Source organism: Halichoerus grypus, chromosome 8 (genome assembly GCF_964656455.1).
Source record: "Halichoerus grypus chromosome 8, mHalGry1.hap1.1, whole genome shotgun sequence".
Taxonomy (NCBI): Eukaryota; Metazoa; Chordata; class Mammalia; order Carnivora; family Phocidae; genus Halichoerus; species Halichoerus grypus.
Window position 1 is genome coordinate 138038827 of NC_135719.1, and position 15761 is coordinate 138054587.

Below are 15761 nucleotides of genomic sequence, written 5' to 3' on the forward strand. Positions count from 1 at the left end.
CTTTGGTTCCATTGAAATTTTATTCATTTCTTTATAATAGTTTGCATTTCTTTCCTTATGTCATTTCCTCTTGAACATATTTATAAGAACTATTTTAAAGTCCTTGTTTGATAATTCTATTATTGCTGTCATTTCTGGGTCTGTTCCTATTGATTAATTTTTCTTTTGGTTGTGACTCCTGTCTTCCTGCTTCTTTGAATGTCTAGTAACTTTTGGTTGCGATTATGAACATCACACTGTTTTGTGTCTGGATTGTGTTGTCTTTCTTTAAAGAGTTTTGAAATTTGTTTTGGCAAGTATTAAAGTACTTGTGGATTAGCTTAATTCTTTTGAGCTTATTTTAAAGCTTTGTTAGGTTGGATGTAGAGTATCCATTACCTTAGAGCTAGTTTATCTCCACAACTATGGCACAATTTCTGAGGTCTCTAGTAAATGCCTCAGTGGTTGTAGTAGGCTGAATAAAGGCCTCCTGAAATGCCTACATCTTAATCCCTGGAACCTGGAAATATGTTAGGATACATGCCAAAGGGGAATTGAAGTAGCAGCTGGAATTAAATTTACTGATCAGCTGACTTTGAAATAGGAAGATTATACTGGCTTATCCAACAGTTTTTAAAAACTAAAGAGGGAAGCAGAAGAGAGAACCAGAGAGATAGAGGGTGAGGATTCAGCTCAGTGTTGTTGACTTTGGAGATGGAAAAAGGGGGCCGTGAATCAAGGAAAGTGGGGGGCCTCACCAAGGTGAAAGACACAAAGATGTGAATTCTTCCCTAGGTCTACTAGAAAGGAATGCACCATGCCAACACTTTGATTTTAGCCAGTGAGATCTGTATCAGATTTCTGACTTACAGAATTGTAAGATAATAAACTTAGGTGTTTTAAATCACTACATTTATAACAATTTGTTACAGTAGCCATAGAAAACAAGGTTTCTCCACATTGACTAGGTGGCACTCAATTGTCTCCCAGAGAGCTGTGGATGCTGAGAAACTTTCAGTTTATAGCTCCCTGGGAGTTCTTTCACCTTGCTTTTTTCCCTTTCTCTCAGGGATTATAGTCCTGCTGTCCAATGTCTGAAGTAATTGTATCATATATTTCGTGAGGTTGTCTAGTTGTTTATGGCAGGAAGAAAACAAGTAGTATTGGTTATTCCACCAGGACTAGACATGGGGGGCGGGTGGGGACACAGAATTCAGCTCATACCAGTGCTTTTCCTTATTTAAGTTACTGTTTCAAAAAAGATTGGGATCTTTTCTCCCTCTGTTTCTATGGCCCATTGGCCATTCTTTATCATTGAATGGCAGCAGCAAAAAATGTAATGAGGTAAATTTGATTTGCTGGATAGTGTGCCAGGATATGGTCAGGATACAGTTCCTATCCTCAAGGACCTTTCTTTTTGTGGTGGAATTATATATTTTTGATATTAAAATATTAACTGGAGCACCTGGGTGGTTCAGTCAGTTAAGCGTCTGACTCTTAGTTTAGGCTCAGGTCATGATCTCAGAGTCATGAGATGGAGCCCTGTGATGGGCTCTGTGCTCAAGGGGGAGTCTGCTTGAGATTCTTTCTCACCTACTCCCTCTGCCCCTCCCCCCATATCCCCACACTATCTCTGTCTCTCAAATAAAGAAATAAATCTTTAGAATATTAACTGATTTTTTTTGGTCCATAGTCCCCTCTTCTACCCATTGCCCCACAGACAGATTTCTATACACCTTGGACACTCACACAAGCCTCTTTATTCTCACATACGTATAAGCAGCATGAAAATGCTGAGACTGGGGACCAATGGTGGGCAGCCTTACAGTCAAGAATGAGAGAAAACTACACACTAACTGACAATGAAATACCCAGCAGAAATGAGGATGTCTGCACAGATGATGATATTGAAGACCAGATGCCCAGCTCCACAGCCCAGAACTTAGATGCAACTCCAAAAGAAATCAGGAAAACCTCAAATTAACTAGAATTCCTATTGGGCTGTGCCAGTAGCATGGAAACTCAAGAAAGAAATTTTATTTTATTTTATTAAAGATTTATTTATTTACTTGAGAGAGAGCACAAATGGGGGGAGGGGCAGAGGTAAACAGAGAGGACATCTCAAGCAGACTCCATGCTCAGCACGGAGCCCAATTCGGGGCTCAATCCTACAACCCCGAGATCATGACCTGAGCCAAAATCAAGAGCCAGACACTTAACCAACTGAACCACCCAGGCGCCCCAAAATTAAATTTTAAAAGTCACATTTCTTGCACCGTGAAATCAATATCTACAATATTGTCTAACTGGGGAAGCAGGACATTTCCATAAAAAGAGAGGTATTGTCACTGGGTAGTGGATAGGAGGAGTAAATAAGCTGTTGTATTGCAGCCACTTTCTACAGAAGTTCAAGGCCTCTGCAGCCCGTAGAGGTGAAGAGAGCATCATGAATGACTGGTAGCCTTCTTGCAATATTAACTGACCATAGTGGTTAGGGTGATGCATAGCACCTAACAAGCTAGGTGCAATAATAAGGAAACCCCAAATTTAAAAGATTAATGAAAACAGGAGTTTGCTCTGCATATGTAATAGATGGACGGGGCTAATCCTGGCTGCTAGGTGACTTCTTCCGCACAGTCATTCAGGTCCCAGGATGCTATGTCTCCCAGCACGAGGAGGAACAGTGTAACAACAATGTAGAGAATTACTAATGGAAGGAGTCCTCCTAGTTCCCATTTGCCGAATGTTTCTTGTGCCAGGAACAGTGTTGAGACTCCCCACTCGATCCCCACGATAATCCTTTGTGAAGAAGGTGGGGTTTCTTTACACCCAATTCTGGCTAACTCTGAGCCAGATTCTTTTTTTTTTTTTTTTAATTTTTTTTTAAAGATTTTATTTATTTGCGAGAGAGAGAACGAGAGACAGAGAGCATGAGAGGGAGTGAGAGGGAGGAGGGTCAGAGGGAGAAGCAGACTCCCTGCCGAGCAGGGAGCCCGATGTGGGACTCGATCCCGGGACTCCAGGATCATGACCTGAGCCGAAGGCAGTTGCTTAACCAACTGAGCCACCCAGGCGCCCTCTGAGCCAGATTCTTAATCATTCTACTCTACCTCAGCCTTTTGATTTATGCTGATGTTGCATTCCTGAGAAGTTCATTCAAAAACAGTTAATTCAAAAACATGTAAAGCAAAAATGAAGTTTCTCACCAGAAGTGAAGGAAAAGCAAAGCAGTAGAGATGCTCCAGTAGATTGCAAAGGATTCCAGTCATGTAGATGTTTTCATCAGATTGCATTAATATGAACTGTAAATAAACAGTTCATGGGGAAACTTGAATATATTAAAATTTATTCATGGATAACAACAAGAAAGAAGATAGCTCCTTAATAAGGGAGCACTGGCCAGTGTAGTCTGCAGAGGCCGGTAGGCAAGTCTCCAGCTTCTACACTAGAAGAATTCTCATGTATGAAGACTCTCTTCATGTTAGTGGTGTTCCCAACTGAACACCCATTACACTTGGTGGCCCTGCTTAACCATTTTCTTAGCTCTTTTGTCAGAGTGAAGCATAGAGCTGAAGCCCGTGAAAATAGTAATTAATAATAATGATTATTATTATTAATAATAATAGTCAAGAGCGCTATGGGCAGGCACTATTCTAAACACATGCACTTATTCATTCGGTCTTCAGATTCGTCCAATAAGATAGATTCTTTTATTATCTCCATTTCACAGAGGAGGTTAACTGAGGCACTGAGAGAGTGAATAGCTTCCTGTGATGGCTACCTTTATGTGTCAACTTGGCTGGGCCACAGGGCCCAGATAGTTGGTCAAACACTATTCCGGATGTTTCTTTGAGGGTGTTTCTGGATGAGATTCGTATTTAAATCAGTGGACTTTGAGTAAAGCAGATTGCCCTCCATACTGTTGGGGAGGCCTCATCCAATCAGTTGAAAGACTGGAGAGAACAAAAGGCTGACCTCACCATGAGCAAGAAGAAATTCTGCCAGCAGCCCGCCTTTGGACTCCATCTGCAGCATTAGCTCTTCCTAATTCACTAACAGACTGCCTTTGAACTTGACCTGCAATTCTTTCCTGTGTCTGCAGCCTGCCAGCCTCCACCATCAGATTTTGGACTTGCCAAACCTCCACAATCACATAAGCCGATTGCTTAAAATAAATCTCTTTCTCTATATCACATCCTATTGGTTCTGTTTCTCTGGAGAACCCCACATCCCCACCTAATGCACTTGCCTAAGGTTATATACCCAGTAAATAGTAGGAATGGCTTCCAGTCCTGCAGTCTGGTGCCAGAATCCATACTCTTGATGGGAACTGTCCTGTTAGCCTTTATCAGTGCAGTGGGTAACCTCTATTTTGATGCTGGTAGTGATAGCTTTTTCCTACTTCTTCATATTACCTGACCGTATTAGTTAAGATGATGCAAACTGCCCAAGAAGTTAGCTGCTGTAATAAACAAGCCCAAAATTTCGAAGGCCAACCACAATAGGTGTACTTCTTACTGATGTGTGAGTTGACAGGGGCCTTCCTGGTTGCTAGGTGACCTTCCTCCACACACTCGTTCAGGACCCAGCTGCTAGAGGCTCTGCCATCTTCAGTGTGTAGCTTCCAAGGTGACCTTGGGGCTTGACTCTGCTCCAGCCAGCCAGCCACAAGGGGAAGGGGCAGGGTAGATCATGGATGAGAGGTTTCTCACTCCCTATTGCTAAGGAGTTTTCTGTTTAAAAAATCTTGACAAGCAACATAAATCCCTGCTATTCTGAAATTATTTTATGTTTATGTGTGTGCTGCTCATTTCTCTTTCATTTTATTTCAAACTCTTTAAATTAAGAGGATGTAAATTAGAGGCAGGTGTATTTCTTAATGAATCAGCCAACTTGACTGGAAGGGCTGTTTTATGTGGTGGATATTAAGAGAGAAGATTGGAGATAAGGTTGGGGAGAGATTATGGAAGGCTTTGAATGCCAGGCTAAGGACCTTAGACTTTATCCTATGAGAGATCTCAAGTTCTTGGTCTTTCTCCTCTGAACTAACAGCCCTGATTCTCTATACCACCTTATCACAGGTGACATTCACCACCATGCATGAGAGTGATAATCTTTAACTTGTCATTTGTTGGCTTCTTTTTTCCCCTCTTGCCTCCACATCCATCACCTGGATAAACTGTATGCATCTCAAGGTCAAGGACCATGACTTAAACTTTTCTTAAGGCTGCACAAGCCTCTCACATATGAAGTTTGGGGACTACATTCTGCTGAAATTCAAGACATATATGTCCCTACACCTTCAAATATCCCACAAATTGGTGAATAGAAATAGCATATAATTTCCTCCCCAAATGCAGTCTATTTTAATTGAAAAATACGTATGACGCCTTGAGGTTTCTAAAGACTTTGTAAACTACTCTGTTCTGATCAGAGTTCTCACCAAAATGGCTCAATCACTTGCACTCCCTGGTTTGGGGACTGCCCCCCTCCAACTGCTGTCATATAAGCCAAGCGTTTGACACTCCAGGCTTTCAAATTCCTGTTACTGGGGTGGGGGGAGGATCTCTCAGGCCTCCTTATTTTCTCATTTTTATCACTAAGATATTTTTTTAGAGCCTTTTGTTTTAACAAGGGAGCAAAGCATTTTTTTAAAACTTACATCATAAAATTAATTGCATGAGGCACGACTAGCAGAAAACAAAACCCTGTTTGTGCTGGTAGTCAGCTAGGATCATTCACCAGTGAGAAACTCGCTCTCGCCCACAAGCCGGGGACGCAAACTCATGGCTCAGCACATTACAAATGACCACACATCACGGATCTGGGATTTGCAAAATCACCAAAACCATGTGTGCTGACCCTAGGATGGCAAGTGTCTGTGATAGAACAGTGACTGTGACAATAGGATTGCTAGCACTGGTTACCAAGCTGTGTGACACACGTATGTCAAACAGAATACATGTCTGCATCACACACACACACACACACACACACACACACAAATGGGAGTTTCAGTATGTGCATCTTTTCAAGTTCTCCATTGTTCTGCAACCAGCGACCTTAAAACAGTGGCTGAAAACAATAACCCTCATTTCTTCTTCTCTCCCATAGTTCTAGAAGTTGACTGAGCTCAGCTGGGTGGTCCTCCCGGGGACCTCTTCACCGTTGCCATCAGCATGGGGGTGGGGCTGGAATCATCTCAAAGTCCTCTTCACACACTCATTTAGGGCCTGGAAACACCCAAAGAGCTGGAAGCTAGGGCTGGAAGGCAGATAGCTCCTTGGGCAATCTTTCTATTTCTATTTGGTCTCTCTACGTGGTCGTTCCTGTACGGTGGCTTCAGTGTAGCTGGACTTTTTATAAGGCAGCTCAGCGCTCCAATAGCACAAGTCCAAGGACAGAGAGAGAGAGGGAGAGAGGGAGAGAGAGAGAAACTCTAGCAAGATGGGTGCTGTGCTCTTACATAATCGTGCATTCATAATCATGTACATCCCATTACCTTTGCCAGCTTCCATTGGTTAGAAGCATATCACAGGTCTTACCCCCACGTGTAGGGCAGGGAATGACACAGGGTTATGACTCTTAGGAGCAGAGATCGTGGGGGCCACCCTAAAGTCTGTCTGCCACATGCAGTGAAGTGCAGGTCACATAGCTAGTGAGCAGCATAAACAGGATTGGTCCCCAAGCAGTCTGACTCCAGAGTCCTTGTTCTCAATTATTACACCAGAGGGACACTCCATATGAGTGAATATTTTTTTAATTGCTATAATTCTCATTTTAAATGAGTACATTCTCCTCTGCATCCTCAGTATGAGACGAAGCTGATAGAATCCTGCCTGAGTCTGCAAAGCTAAAGATGGGACCGAGGAACATGGCGGCTTCATGCAGGTGATCCCACATCTGTTATTGAGGCTTCCCCTGGAGACACATGCTCCATGGTTATACTTTCAGGTCACAATAATATACCTAACATATTTGTACAAACAGAGAAAGAGATCTTGTCAGAAGGCTATATGTTTCCTTGGAACATCTTCAGGCCAGGAGGCACATGGACAGGAACAAATGGGTGGTGTCTCAATGGAAGCAACTGGAGGAAAGCTTGTGGATGCGGGGATTTCAGCCTTGGAAGGGACTCAGGCAGCAGCTGATTTTCTACAACACAACGGGCTGAAAAAACACACATCTCTGTAAAAATAAAGAAAAGCCTAACCGAGTCCAGCTGCCGTCCTCCCAATAATTAGATTTGGAGGATTATTGCTGAGATGAATGGAAGATATCATATGGTCACTGCTAGAAATATTGGCCATCCCTGTCTAACTGTACTACTAGACACTTGCGTTCTTAGCAGACCCACATATGTTTGTTTTTAATTAAAATGTGCTGAATGAACCGTTAGCTGCACTGAAATAATGAAGAAAAACAACACAAGACAAATCAGCTAATTGACAACTCCAAACATTCTATTTTATACCCTTCACTTACGTTAATGGAGATTTCTAATATGTTCTAGTTGAATTAATAATTACACCGTCGCAGTTACATCATAATCTAAGAGGTAGATAAAAATATATTATAAATAACTACAGCAGCAACAACCACAAATGGTTCAAAGGATTACAAATTCATTTACCCAGTCTTTATTCCACTGAGTATTTATTGAGTGCTTATTGCTTATTACGTGCCAGGCTCTCATAGGCTAATACTTACTCCTGGTATTTTCAAATACACATTTTTGTTCAAGATGGCATGTTCTATAGAGTGTTGAGGTGCTATGCCTGGTACATCTCCAACCACACGATGAAACAAAACAGCAAGTGACTCTTGGAAAAACGAGCCCGTAATTTTAAGTCATTTCAAAAGCTAGTTTATGTGAAGGCAGACAATCTGGCCAAGATCTTGACAAATTACATTTTATTCAGTGCACAAGAAACTAACGCAGCTGCCTGAAGGAAAATGTATCCTGGGATTGTGTACACAGAGCAAGGCCAAAGGGCAGCCATATTCCAAGTAGACCGTAAACAGGAGGTTTTAGCGGAGGCATTTCCAAAGATCATGGCAGAATTTCAGCTGTGAGATAACCAGAATTCTGGCCAAAATTAGGAGTGATGGAAACTGTCACATGTCTTTGGGATATTTGGTGGAGATTAGTCCCTTGGCCAGGTAGTTCTCTGATGAATGAAGGAGGATAATTCGGAGTCAGTCACTGAACACCCTTGCTCTTAACTGGAAGACCGGGATATCAATGAGGTAAATTAACTTCAATGCATGTAGAGTTTATTTACAACTAAACTGCAAAGCCTCTGTCTCATCCATATTCAATCAGAGAAAATTGTGGCTCATCCAAGACAAGACGTGAGCCAAGTCTGGGGCGAGGCGAAGGGTGACATCATCTGAAAGGGCTGGAAATGAAGTGTAAATTTGAATATCATCTGTATATAAGTGATAATTAAAGCTGTGAGGCTCAATACGCACCAAGAGAGAAAGTCAATAAAAATGAGGAACAACAGTGTCCCGAGCCACATGGCACCTCGGAAATGGAGATTTTTTAAAAATAAAATGGGTGGGGGCAAGATTTCCTTTCCTCCTGAATGATCTCAAAACAGATACAGATCACTCGTCAGAAAAACCCTTACCCTCTGCAGATAATAACTGAATCACTTGACGGTTGGGCAAAGTAGAGGAGATTTCCTGGAAGATTTTATTCCAAGGAAAATAAGTCAGTTCATGGGGTCTGGGAAGACCACTCCCCCTCCCCAAACAGACCATTTAGGAAATCATAACAAAGAGAATCACCCACCAGAGCTGACATTTGTTGTCCTTTTTAAGTCTGGTGGTAAATTTGGGTGGGAAACACAAGGTACTTTCATCTGGGTGTCCGAGGACTTTGTTCATGCAGAGAAGAAATAGTTTCTCTCTTCTTAGCTGTGTTTGAACACTTTAACAGAAGCATAACTAAAGCAAGATGCACCGTGAATCAAATGAAATTAGACTGGTTCATAAGGAATTATTAATTACCAAAAGGGCAGCTTTTGCCCTAATCATCCCTCTAGAGATCTAAACTTAGGGCTCTTTTTTTTTTCTTTCCTTTTTTTTTTTTGACTACCAGCTCTCCAGACCAGAGAAGCTTCCTAAAAACATCCTGCATCCTGTTCTTCAGTAACATGGAGCGAGCCTAACCACGAATGATAGGTGTTATGAGCTGAATTGTGTCCCCCTTGCACTCATATACTGAAGTCCTAAACCCCAGTGCTTAAGAATGTGACTGTATTTGGAGACAGGATCTGGTTTTTGTTTGTTTGTTTGTTTTTGTTTTTGTTTATTGTTTTTTAGAAAAGCAGACTGCCATGTGCAGCACCTCATTTGGATGTGTCAGGAATCTTGGAAGCTTGACTATCCTACATTCTGCTACAAGTGGGCCTTGAGAGCTTGTTTGGAAGTTCTAGCAGGGGAGTGCAGTTACTTGTATACCCTTGACCAAAGAATGGTCCTCTTCTATCAGGGAAGGTCGTCCTCTTCAACTGAGTGCTTAGCTTCGGGAGGGACGCACATGGAGCGGTGAGAGAGGAAGGGGACGCCTGTCTAGCCAGCCACATCTGCCGAATAAAGCTTGGCAATCAATGGGGTGACAAATGTCTTAGCCAGATCACCCTCACATAATGGAGATAGGGTCTTCAAAGAGGTAATTACGTTAGAAAGGGGTCATAAGTATGGGCCCTACCCCTATATAATCGGTGCCCTTATAAGAAGAAGAGATTAGGACATAGGCACACACAGAGGGAAGAGCATGTGAAGACACAGGGAGAGGCCAGCCATCTACCAGTCAAGGAGAGAGGAAGAAACCTATCCTGCCAATGCTTTGACTTCAGACTTCTACTGTCCAGATCTGTGAGACAATAAATTGCTGCTGCTGAAGGCCCCCAGCCCGTGACACTTTGCTATGGCAGATCAAGGGGACAAAGGAAGTAAGGCCAGCATACGCATTTTCCATGGAAGATCCTCATCTTGAACCTTCCCTGTTATTCTAGAAATAGACCTACCTCATAGATTGATTTGTTATGTCATCTTGAACATCTTTTTTTTTTTTAAGATTCTATTTATTTGAGAGAGAGAGAGAGCACAAGAGCGGGGTGAGGGGCAGAGGGAGAAGCAGGCTTCCCACTGAGCAGGAAGCCCAATGCGGGGCTTGGTCCCAGGACCCTGGGATCATGACCTGAGCCGAAGGCAGACGCTTAACTGACTGAGCCACCCAGGCACCCTCATCTTGAGCATCTTGAGATATATATATATATAAAACTTCTCTGAGTTTTAGTCTCCTCATTTCACAATTGGAATGAAAAATCTTTGGTTCACAGGACTGCTGCACTGGACATAGATTCTGAATAAGTTAACATGAACTTCTCTCCTTTGCCTCTTCCACCCCCTCTATAATCAGGAAACGCTATGACTTCCCAAATATTCTATTATGGTTTGAAGTTAGTCTGGGTTAGTCACTCACTGTGACTTTGGACAAGTTATTTAAACTCACTGTCCCTCATAACCTGCTTCCTAATGTCGTAACAATTAATATTTAAATGACAATTATTTAGAGCCTCTAGCAGAGTGCTTGGCACATGGTAGGAGTTCAGGAAAGGTTGCTTTCATCCTTCTGAAGGCACGAGCCTGTTACTCACCAGCAGAGAAATGTTTATTGCATTTATTGCCTTTGATATTATACTCATTTATTTATTTATTTATGCCCCTCTTCAATCTAAAAGGATGTTAGTCAGCTCATAAAAATATCTCCAGAATAAATTAGTCCTCATAAGGGATAAATAGTGGAAAGTAGTAGACAAGATCATCGACCACCTTCCTATAACAAATTCAAAAGGAAGCTCACAGGGCTGATCCCTAAGGCATCCTGCACTTGCATGGCCTCAAAATGCAGTAAGAGAGAGCAATGTTTTTCTAGAGAGGCAGAGGTGAAATGAAGTCCTAGTGTGTAGCTCCTTCATGGTTTCTGACTTCGCGCAAAAATACATTTAAAGTATCTTGAGGAATGGATGAGTTGGTCATCCTTTTGGCCTTTTTAAACTTCTTTAAAAATACAAGAGATACAGGGGCGCCTGGGTGGTGCAGTCAGTTAAGCGTCTGACTCTTGGTTTTGGCCCAGGTCCTGATCTCAAGGTCATGAGATTTATCCCTGTGTTGGGCTCCGTGCTCAGCGGGGAGCCTGCTTGGGATTCTCTCTCTCCCTCTGCCCCTCCCCCAACTCTCAAATAAATAGATCTTTAAAAACTATATAAGAGATACAGAAAATTACAAAGAATATTGTATCCAAGTTCTCATATTCTGCTACTCGGAATTAGAAAGCATTCACATTTCACTGTATTTGTTTGCAATATTTTTTAAGGAAATAAAATACTATGACTAAAGTCATGTCTGACTTACCAACAGAGAAGCAACTTCTAATGCATCTGAATGATCCTTCCAGAACATTAAATGCTGATATACATGCATTAGATATTTGTGTAGGCTCATGTGTGTGTTTTGTAAGTGGGGAGTGCTATCATATGGTAGGCACCGTTATGCATCACACTCTTTCAACTTGACATTGTTTTCTGAGATGAAGCTGCGTTGTCACCACGTGCATCTTACTAGTTCCTTGTAGGGATGGTGGTATGGGATGAATTTTGTCCCCCTAAAATCTGTATGTAGACGTCCTCACCCCAGGGCCTCGGAATGTGACTATAGTTGGAGACTATCTATTTGAATAGACAATTAGGTGAAAATGAGGTCATTAGTATGGGCCCGAATCCAATATAACTGCCGTACTTATCAGAAGAGATTAGGACACAGGCACGTAACAGAGGGAAGACCATGAGAAGACACAGAGAGAAGGTGGTCATCTTTAAGGCAAGGCGAGAGGCCTCAGAGGAAGCCAACGATCTCGGACTCGAGGCTCCAGATCTGTGAGATAACAAATTTCTGTTGTTTAAGCCACCTGGTCTCTGGCACTTTGCTCTGGCAATCCTGGCAGATGGATATGGGCAGCCTGGAACACAAATGCCACAGTATTTTCAGCTGTTCCCCTACTGGTGGCCATTTAGATGGAAACTAAGCACGTGGCTCCTCGTGCACATATGTGGGAGTGTCTCTAGGGCAATACCTAGAAAATGGAATTGCTGCATTACAGGGGAGGCGCATTTTCAAATTTGCAAGATGCTGCCAAATGGCCTTCTAACGCGTCTTTATCTGTCTATACTCTCGACAATAGCGAATGAGAGTGCCAGTTCCCCACATCCTAGCCAACATTTCATATTCTCCAACTTTAAGATGTGTGCCAATATGATTGGCAAAAAAAAGATCTCATTGTTTCATTTGCACTTCCCTCATTATATATGAAGTTGGATATCTTTTCATACGTGCATTTTCCATTCTTTTCTTTTAAGATTTATTTATTTATTTGAGAGAGAGAGAGAGAGCATGAGCAGGGGGAGAGGTAGAGGGAGAATCCTCAAGCAGACTCCCTGCTGAGTGTGGAGCCTGATGCGGGGCCTGATCTCATGAGCCACCCAGGCTCCCCATGCATCATCCATTCTTATTTCCTCATCTCTACATTCTCAGTTCGTATCCTTTGCCTGCTTTTCCATTCATTGTATGTCTTGTTCTGCCTTATTGGTGGGAATCAGATACACTGTAGAGAATGATAGATGTCTGCTAGCTGTTCTGAACTCCTCACAGGCTACCACTTGTCTTTTAATCTTGTTCATGGTGTTATTTTGACAAAAGGTTTTTACTTAGGTGTAATCAGATGTTCTTCTAGTCATAGTTTGCTTTTTTGTGTGTCATCTTAAAAAAAACCCTGCAACTTTCCTTCTCCAAAATTTTGAGAGGTGTTCTATTTTCTTCTAATAGTTTTAGAGTATTTTTCCCCATGCTTAGATCTTCAGTACATCTTTTTAAAGATTTTATTTTTGAGTCATCTCTACACCCAACATGGGACTCAAACTCGCAACCCCAAGATCCAGAGTCGCACGCTCCGCCAACTGAGCCAGCAGATCTTTAATTCATTTCTGTGATGGGCATGAAGTAGGAATTTTTTTTCCCTTTTCTTTCCCATGTGAGAATCAAATGTCCCAACACTATCTATTGAAATGTCAAATACTCTAATCAGTTAAAAAAAAAAAACTCAGTAAAGCACCCACAGACCGTCTCATTTTAAGAAGTGTAATTTCCTGGTAACACTTCCAAAATATATTAGGAGAAAATGTATCCCTAGGTAAGTTAATAAGCTGACTGAAATGGGTATTTGGATATGAGCCAAGCAAATGCTAGAGGTTGTCTGTCAAAAAGTGGTTTTGATATTGGGAGAGTTGATGTTAAGCCCTTCTTCCTGACAGTCATTGGATAGCGAGGCCAGGTGTCTTTCCAAGGCCACTCCAAGTTCTTAATGATTAAACCATCAGTGGTGTGTAGAAGGCTTGTTCTTCCATTGTCCCTAGCAAGGGGATGGGCCCCCTGTCCACCAGAGCAGTGATCCATGCACGGAAGCCTCTGGAATGATGTGCTGAAGTTGGCTACAGTTTGTCTCTCAAAGATGGAGGATGAGTATTTGTGGGAGGCTGATTTTTCACTGAATTCCTTTTTGTGACCATATGCATTATACTATCAATTCAAAATAACAATTACTTTTTAAAGCAAAAAAAAAAAAAAAAGGCAATATGTCACTAGGACACTAAATTAAACCAGGAGAAAACATCCTTGTGTTATGCTGCTTTAAAAAGAAACAGAGAGATGAGAACTTTTGGGGGGGGAGTAATTCAAACAGAAATTGCACTTCATTTTAATTATTTGAATAATTTAGACCATTGGTTTTTAAATATTTCTTGGCCACAAAACACTGTTCAAACTAGACCTTTCTCAGAAGACCAACATATAAAAATAGATGAAATGAAAGTAGTTTTATTTAAAATGAAGAGCTCCCCTGGGGGCCTTTGAGGGGGCTCTGTGGGACCCCCAGGACTCTTTAGAATACATTGATAACTTTATTTTAAAAATCAATGCATTTGAGAGGTAGAGATAAATTATAATTATCTTTTTCACTTTCTTCATGTACTAATTCCATTCCTTCTCTGAAATTAAGAACATATGTATTCACTCATTCTGTAAACACTTCTTAAATGTTTTCCAGCCCTGGGATAGGCATCAGGGAGGAGGAGGGGGCTTGGAGATGGTGAGGTCTGAGCAAAGTTTTCAAGCACAAGTAGGAGATAGCTGAAAGTCAAGAAGGCCGGTCCAGGCCCAGAATCCACAGGGAGAAGCATGGAGGAAGCCGGCTGGCAGATTAGGGGGCCTGCGGGTGGGGTGGGGGTGTTCAGTGTGGCAAGATGCATGGGGCATCTGTTAGCGGCAGCAGGTGCTGAAACTGGAGATGCAGGGAGGAGTGAGTTACTGCGTGCCTTGTGGACCTTTCTAAGTTTGGACTTGGAAGACCACGAGGAAGTGATAGAAGGGTTTTAAGCAGGAGATTGACACAGTCATATTTGTGCTTTGGAACGATCACTCTGGCCAAAGTGGGCATCAGAAGGGGACGTGATTAAGTCAGGGAGACTGGATAGGAGATTGTTGCAGACATCCAAAAAAGAGATGATGATAGACTGACTATAGCCAGGCCATAGAGATGAAGCAGAAGGGGATTAACTAAGACAGAATGAATTGAATGCTGGTTAGAGGAGGGAAAAGAAGTGTCGAGGGGATTCCTGGAGTTTGGGTTTGTTTGGTTGAAGGAGATTGGATAACTGGTGCCATTTGACACAGCAGGGAAGATGGCAGAAAGGATTTTGGGCAATAGAGGAGGAGTGCCATTTGGGGGCAAGTTTTGGATGAAGAACCTGTGAGATATCAAAGTGGAAATGTCCAGTAGACAATTGGACCTCTGGAGAGAGATCTGGGGTGGAGATGAAGATTTGGAAGCCATCCTCAGTATGATGACAGTGGTGGTCAAGAAGGTAGTTGAAATTCCACGGAATGTGACCAGGAATAAGGGTCCCAAGAAGACAGGGGACGGGTACCCCATGAACAGACTAAGAGGAAGAGCATCAGGAAGAGAGGGGATCAAAGAAACTGAGGGAGAGAATTTCAGGGTAGGAGGAGCTGTCAAGAGGTTCAGATTCTGCGCTGAGAAGCAGAATTTTGACTGCTTGCAAGGACTATGATGAGGAAGGAAGCGTGCACTACCTTGAGGTGGACCTGCTTCAATCCTCTGATGAACAAAACACGGGAGACTGGGCCAGAGATTCTCAACTTTACCTGCAGGATAGAAACACCTGGGGAACTTTGGTGGTGGTTGTTGTTAATATCAAAGCCTAGGCCATCCATGTCATCGGTCTGGAGTGGGGCCTGGGCAGGGGTATGTTTTTAAAGGTCCAAGAGAGAGTCTCACATGTGGCCACAGTTGGGAACCACTGTTCCAGTTACATTATTCCCTATTTTGAGCAACACAAGATTGAAATGTGTTACTTCTAGGAGAAGTCTGATGACTCTCATGTCAGTCCATGTCATCAGGACACAGAGGAGTGGTAAGTACAGAAAATGAAGACCAACAAATCAAAATGTATCCATGTGGAGCCAGTTCCTTTTGGTAGTGACAGGCCTGGAAATTGGGGGAACACCAAGGATGAGTTCTCCATTGCTGGGGAGGGGAATTTCACTGGGCTTTCCCACAATGTAAGAGACTTGTCCCACAAATCACACGGAGTCTATACTTGCCAAATATCCTTCTGATTAATAATTAAACTTTG

General features: G+C 42.4%; 1 long non-coding RNA gene across 1 annotated transcript in view; it reads left to right on the forward strand.

Moving 5' to 3' along the window:
- The window catches only part of LOC118531471 (uncharacterized), a 99313-nt gene that overhangs the window by 31901 nt on the left and 51651 nt on the right, over positions 1–15761 (forward strand). The window lies entirely within an intron of this gene.